We start from the raw sequence: 7,359 nt of genomic DNA on the forward strand, positions 1-7,359 counted from the left end.
CCCTGTCTTTTGTTCCTGCACTGTCTGAAGGGAATAGAGGGCACTCACTGCTTGGAAATCCTTTGTAGGGCTTTGGCTTTCTCATTCCTGTGGTCAAGGCACCTTTCTTCAACAAAAATTTACAGGTTTTGCAGCCACTTTGGGTTTCTTACCTCTTCCTCTTCTGAGCCAGGAGCAGAATCTCTGAAATTCATCCATGTGAGAACTTGCGTAGTGCTGTCCACTGCAGTATTTCCACCATTATAGGGAAAAAAAAAGACTCTCCTAATATCTCACATGTCAGCAACCCTTAGGATGCATTGAGGAATGTCATCTTTGTCCCCCAGGTCACAGTATGGTAGTGGATATTTAAGCCTTATAGACTCTTCCTGGAAAAGAAGGATGAATAATAATGAATAATGAATTTCCATAGCAGGTCTCCCCAGTTCTCTTTGATTTTCCTTTAGTAGGGAATGGGAAATAGAAGTACAATCAAAAACTAGGTCTCCTTGTGAACACAAATACAGCACAGAGGTTTTCCAAAGCAGATTACATTATACAGCTGTCTAAGAAGGTGTTGCAACATTGTAACAAGTGTAACAAATGAGATCCTAGATGAGGGAAATGGTCTTTTTTTAAAAAGAAAAAATTGAAAGACCGATTTGTCTCATTTATTCTCACACTCCTACTCTCATGTACTCAGAAGCACCAGAATGTGTGTTTCCAAGGAATCTGCTCAGCAGTCAGTTCTCAGAGCATGCGGTTTGAAGCATGCAGTCACTAAAGTGCTTACATCCAAGCAGTCTGTCTGGGAGCCCTTGCAATCACACAGAAGATGAAGGTCAGTGGCTATCAAGTCTTCCTTACACCTCTTTGGTTCCCAGGTTGGAAATAGCATGCTGGGTTGGATGTTTCTTTTAGTACCCTTTCAAAGCTCGTGGAATGAGCCTTTCTATGCTGTCCCACCCCAGCGTGTTGTTAGGATTGTCTCACTCTCCTGTCTCCTGAACTGCGCGCCCTGAGTAGTGCCATGCAAATGTGCTGGAACCTGTCTGACCTACTGAAGTGGTGCTATCAATATAAACATTTCCTCTGTCCTGGATCTTCAGATTTCTGAGATAGACTTCTATAGCCCTTCTCTGACAACGTCCAGAGCTGAGAGCAGACCACTAGTGTATGTCCAGGATCTGAGGTTTAAAACCTTTCTAGAGCCTCATTAAGGGGTATAGGCCATGATCTAAGATTGTTTAATCATTCTGAAAGTGTAAGAAAACCTAAGACACAAGCACTAGGGCCTCTGAGAGGGCAACTCCTCCATATTTCCATCTTTTCCATATCTTCCAGGGGACTCTGGTGATGCCAGCTTGACTTGATCACTGCCTCTGCTCCCTGCTAACTGCTCAGTACAGCTGTGTACCACAAGGTCTCCTACCATTTGCTGGTCTTCCAGGCTTTTGTTCATTGTTAGCCAGAGCTGGAAGAGAAACAGCCCTAGAATATTAACAATAGGTTGCAGTAAGTTCCCCCTGGGCTGTCAGCATCCAGAATACATTGTGCTCTCTCCTCCAGTGCCCTGACACCTTCTGGGTTTGCAGCTGGAGTTATCAACTCTAGGACAAGTCCTCTTCCCCTTTCACTTTGGATGTCACCCCCTGATTGCTTCAGTTCCCCCTCCCTCCTGCTCTGCATCTGCTACAGCACAGGAAACAAGAGGAAATTGCAAACACTCCTTTGCAATTTCACACACAGAGAGGGGAACAGGCTCTCAAGCTCACCCAGGAGCACTTCAGATTGCAGGAGCACTGCTCTCTGATGCCTGGAAGTGTCCCTGCTTTTGCATGACATACAAGGTAGCCACCCTCAGAGCGTCTCATGCAGCTTGTACATAATTCACTATCCAGTGCAGCAGCAGCCTGGATCATTCAGTCTTGGCATCGTTTTTTTCTCTGCGTGAAACCAAGAACTGGACAGACTCTTACCAAGCCAAAGTATCACTTCCTAAAAGAAGGACCTCCCTTGCTTGCCTCTCTCTTTCTCTTTTCTATATGTTGGACGTCTCCACCCCTTTCACAAAGCTCCATAACAAAATATGAGTCTCAAACTGCAGGGAGAAACAAAGCAAACAGAATATTTTTAAAAATCTGCTAGGAAACACCAAGAAAAAATGCCAATAAAATTTTCTTCCACTACAGAGGACCAAATTCTGCAGAGACCAACCAATCTGGAATGTCATATAAAATGGTCTGATTTAAAGCGGTCTCGTGTTTATCTTCTTCACATACTTGGGCACTATGAGACCATTCCCTAACTGGCATTGTCCATTTTAAAGACATTGGTGGGGTCAGTACTGACAGCTCTCCTGGCAGATGAGTCTGCTTTCTGATGCCTTGTCATTGCAGTGCCGTGGTTAAACGGGAATCTCAGTCTTCATTTACTAAAAAATGTGGGAGATGGGAACAGGTTTGTAGCCTTGGGAAGAAAGAAATGAAAAAAACTAATCAAGCTAACACTCTGTCTCAGAAATACAACAATTGTTTACAAAAGCCTTGCAGTTTTTAAGCCCACCACCTGATTTTGAAGATGAATCTCACATTTTTAGACAACTGGAGGCACTGTGCAAGGAGGTCTCTTTGAAGGGGCAGGTGCCTGTAAGCCAGCTCCCAAGTGTGGACCAGGGAGTTTCATTACTGACATTCAGCTGCAAGCCTGGGTGTGAGGCAACTTCTTACCTCCCACCCCCCCACACACTGGAAAACTCCCACTCTCACTGCCTTTGCCCTCAGTGGCATCTAGCTGTGTTTTCTCTGGCTGAGGGACTGTGTTGAGGACAAGCTCCCCAGAGCCCAGGGAAGGGATTTTGGAAGATGTTCTTTGTTCTTGGGTTCATACTTGCAATGCCTTGAGGATTCCCTTGTAGAGTGGCAGCAGCTCCCTCCAGTGAGTAAGCATGACGTGCAGTGTGGAAGCTCTGCCTGCAGCAGATGGGACCCCAAAGTAGCACACTGTGCACTGAGGAACATCTTGAGCATCTCCCCACCCCAGTCTGCCCCATGCAGTGCCAGTCCTGCACAGCATCAGCTCTGGCTCTGCTCAGCCCCAGGGCTCAGATCCCCTCCATCCGTCTTCTTGCTGTCAGTGCATCTGCACCACCTCTCACACCTCCTCATCTCTATGCTCAATACCTGCCCAATGGCAAGAGATAGGAGCTCTGAGTGCTGCTGACAGAAGGAGATGAATGGGGCTAAGTGGTCGCTGCAGGGCATGGGGAGGGAGAGGAGATATGTGGAGCTGTGGCAGACACTTCTGTCTTGGGGAGCCAAGAATTGTGAAGGATTTTAAACACCAAACCTATATGCACAACTGAAGCCTGAGCTGCTGCTTAAGTTAATAGTCCAAGTTTACAGGAAAGAGCTGGCTTTGCTGAAGCAAGCAGTTGCAAAGCCTCTGATGGGGAAGGATTAGAGCCCTTGCTCACCATCACTTAGGCTTTGCTGGAGAGGGAAGACCTCTGGGAGGCTCTAGGTGACCCATGTACAAGACAAGGACAGAGCAATAGTACTGCAGCCACCTCATCGGCCATCTGCCACAGACAGGACACCTAGGACCAGGTTTTCCAAAGCGACTTGCTTTAATGAAGAGGTCACAGAGGAGCCCCAGCTCTTGAGGAATTGTGATTCCATCAGGCAGGTCCCAGCTCTGAAGTGCCTCATCCACCACACAGGCTCAGTGAAGACGCAGTCCTCTGGTTTGACCACCACTTTCCAGCCAATAACCCAGTATAGGCGCACCAGAACAGGCATGTTTTGTGGCTCCTTCAACATGCACCTACAGAAATCCTGGACACTCCAGGTCCAGGCATTCATTGTATAAATTAACTGGTTGAACTGGGAAGGAACATGACCTCTAGTTCAATCCCTGTACATAATGTCCCCTCTGCTACTCCCATCTGCACCCTATTCTTCCTTTTTCTTGCAGGCAGGCAGTCTCACTCCCCATCCTCAACCATGGTATAGCCTCTTCTCTGGCCTGCCTTGCTACTATGGGCTGCGTTGGTAGGGCCAGTCAGTGCTCCTACATGTTCTTCCAGGTGGTGTCTCCTGGCCTGGTGTGGGATATGGGGAGGGAGCAGGCTGTGTACAGTGATTCTTATCCAGCACCGGAGCCCGAAGCCCATCACTTCTGCTGCTCTGTGGGTGTAGTGTCTGCTTCAGCGCTGCTGCTATGCGCCTGAAGGAGAAGCAAGGTAGGAGAAGCAAGGGATCAGTCTGGCACTGGAGCAAATGTGGGGCTGGCAGCACTCAGGGCAGGAGAAGCCCAAGGAGAAGGCTAGAGTAGGGGCTCCTGGGGCATCCTGAGGTGCTGCCAGGGGAGCAGAATCCACAGAAAGCCCGTGAGCGTCTTTACATAGAGCTAGTCTCAGCATCTGCTCCTTTTCCTTGGGTTCGTCCTTTGGTGGCATCCATGAGATCAACCCCAGCTCTTGTGTCCAGTGAGACAACCCCATCCAGCATTTCCAGGGACAGAAGGCAGCAAACTCAGATACATACCTAAAGAACCCAAACCCAGCAAAGCCCATAGGTCCGGGGGCAGGGATGGGGGTAGACAGCACAGGGCTGGGCAGGCACCCACCAGCCAGAATCTCCCCATGGATGTTTTCAGCCTAGTAGTGAGACCCGATCCTGGTAGCTCATTAACAACCTGCCATGCAGATGCTTGGTGGACAGTCATCGCACAGCCTTGGCCTCTCAGACAATCCTCCTGAGCCCTGGCACTCATCACAACTGTGCTCATCTCTCCTCCTTCTCTGTGCCCTGTAGCCACGACTCAGCCCCATTCATCTCCTGCTGTCAACGGTGCTGGCAGCTCCCATCTCTTGCCGTCGGGTAGGTATTGAGCGTAAAGATGAGGAGGTGTGACAGGTGGCGCAGGCGCACTGACAGGAAGATGGATGGAGGGGATCTGAGGCCTGGGGCTGAGCACAGACAGAGCTAGTCCTCATCAGGACTAGCACTGCATAGGTGGGCTCAGAGGGTCCCCAGCACAGAACGCTGGAGGCAAGGGCTCAGTCTTCCCTGCAGAGGAGCAAGGGAGAGATGAGACTGCTGTTTGGGATTCAGCTAGGGTGGGCTGGTAGGGAGGACTGCTTGCACCTCCCCAGAGCCACAGAGGCATTACATGAACTAATGAAATGTTGTGAAGGCCTCGAAATACTGCTGTGCTTTTTAATAATGGGTGCTGATGGCAGGCTGTCGGATGAGCTGCCAGAGGCTGTTGCATGAACAGCTGAAACGTGCTAAGAGCCAGGATGGTGTAATGGAGGGAAACATCCATCTCCAGCCTCATATTGCCTCTCTCAGCACCCCTTAATTCAGGCAGGGGTCCAAGGGAGTGACTCTTCTACCACATCTTGCCACCAGCTTGCTACAGCAAGGGGGCTGGCAGCAGTCAGCAGCCAGGCTGGCACACAGAGATCAGCTTCTCCCATCAGCCCATGCCTGCATTCTCCATTCCCCTGCCATGGTGCTTTCTCGCTGGCACAGCACCTTTGCATCTGTATGCACTCAGCCCCTCATGTACTGCACCTGCTCTCACACCTTCAGCAGCCCCCTTCTTCCTGCTCTAGGGCTTGGGGACTGCCCGGCCCCCATGATCTGCCCTAATGTGAAAACAGCCAGATATGCCCCCCCCAGCCCAGGTTAGCACCACCCCATGATCAAGTATCCCACAGCTCAGCTGTCAGTGCTGGTGCCAAGCAATGGGCTTGGCCACGTGAGCCTCCCCACTGCCAACAACCTGCTTGTGGTCAGAACACTGCTGCCATGGCCTGCAACTGCTTCAGTAAGGCAATGTACTACCACTCCTGTTCAGAACTGGGGGCTTGCTGGGCCAAACTGTCCTCCTGGAGGAGGGAGATGGGCCTGGGCAGATGTGCAAAGAGCTGGAGCCCTCTCTAGGGGATGATGATCTGGTGAAACGATGACTTTGTCACTGGGAAGGGAAGCGGCTGTGGGGCCCCAGGAACCTGTATTCTGCTCACAAGGGGAGCTGGGCAACCAGGAGACAAATCCCACCACCAACGCCAGCCTGGCCTTCTCCAGGGTGACAGGGTCAGAGCAACCCTAATGTCCCCCAGATCCAATGTGTTGTATGAAATGGCTAAGGAGACAGTCTGGCTTTGCTCCAGAAACAGTCAGATGTGGCCCTCCCTGGCCCAGGATACCCCTGCCCCTTGATCAAGAGCGGCAGCAGTGATCCCAGCCCAGCCTGGCCCCATCCCAAGGCCACCACCAGCTTCCCGTCCATCAACAGCTCATCAAGGCACCAAGGCAGCCTGCTCTGGGAAAGGGGGGATGTGCTCTGCATAGCCACAAGGCAGCCAGCCCCCGAGGACCAGTGCTGCTCTGTCCTGCTCATCTCCACACTGCGCAGCCAAGGCAGTGGAGTCTCCACCCCCAAGCAGGAGGATAAAATCCTCAGCACACACGTGGGGGACTGGAGTCCAGAGCTGGTGCTGCCCTGTGCTACGAGGGGGCTTTGGGGCCCCACTGCGCAGAGCCAACAGCCGGAGCCACAGCAGCCTCTCACCCACTTGCTGCACTCATGACAGGTAACACCCGCCCGCGACAAAGCTTCTCGGGTCCCGCTGGTGGCATCCACCATGCCTCAAGCTCCGGGTCCCCCACACTTCATGTGCCGTACGGGAGCCCAGAGTGTACCTGCGGTGACAGGGTGCATGCAGCGTGTTCCGGGAACCATGTGCAGCTGGGCTGCCAAAGGTCAGTGCATTGGTTGTGGCTATCTTGCCATTCTCTGTCTCCTCAGGGATGAGCAGGAGCTGGTGCCCTAGGGCAGGAATGGGGGCAGCTCACATAGGCAGGATATTGCATGGAGCTCACAGCAGCAGCACTAGTGACCTTGTAAAAGCATGTGGTTGTAAGGAGTCGGGGAAAACACACTACACCTAGGGGCTTGCGGGCCTGGGGGTCCTGAGGATACCTGGGTCCTCTCCCCCACGTCAGTTTAGGGAGGATGAGATGGGGTATTTAGTAGATTAAGGTGGGGGGCAGGCTGCATGGGTTTAAATGCCACATCTGAGAAGCAAGCAGAGACATAAGAACAGAGGGACCTGCCCAATATGTGTATCCATCCCTATGACCGTGAGAGTGTTCTAGGGACTGTGAGGGACCAGGGATCCCAACCCGGCAACAAGAGCAGTGAGCCCAGGGTGGCAGTGAAACACTCCCTCGGTCCTCCACAGCCTTCCTCACAGCTGGCCTGAGCATGCTGCCAGGCGAGGGGAGTCCCTTACTTGCCAGCCCTGAGTGGGCAGGTGCCACAGGAAGACCCTGCCTCCTGGGGCCACCCCCAGCGGGCACTAGG

The sequence above is a fragment of the Rhea pennata genome, chromosome 5 (genome assembly GCF_028389875.1).
Source record: "Rhea pennata isolate bPtePen1 chromosome 5, bPtePen1.pri, whole genome shotgun sequence".
NCBI lineage: Eukaryota > Metazoa > Chordata > Aves > Rheiformes > Rheidae > Rhea > Rhea pennata.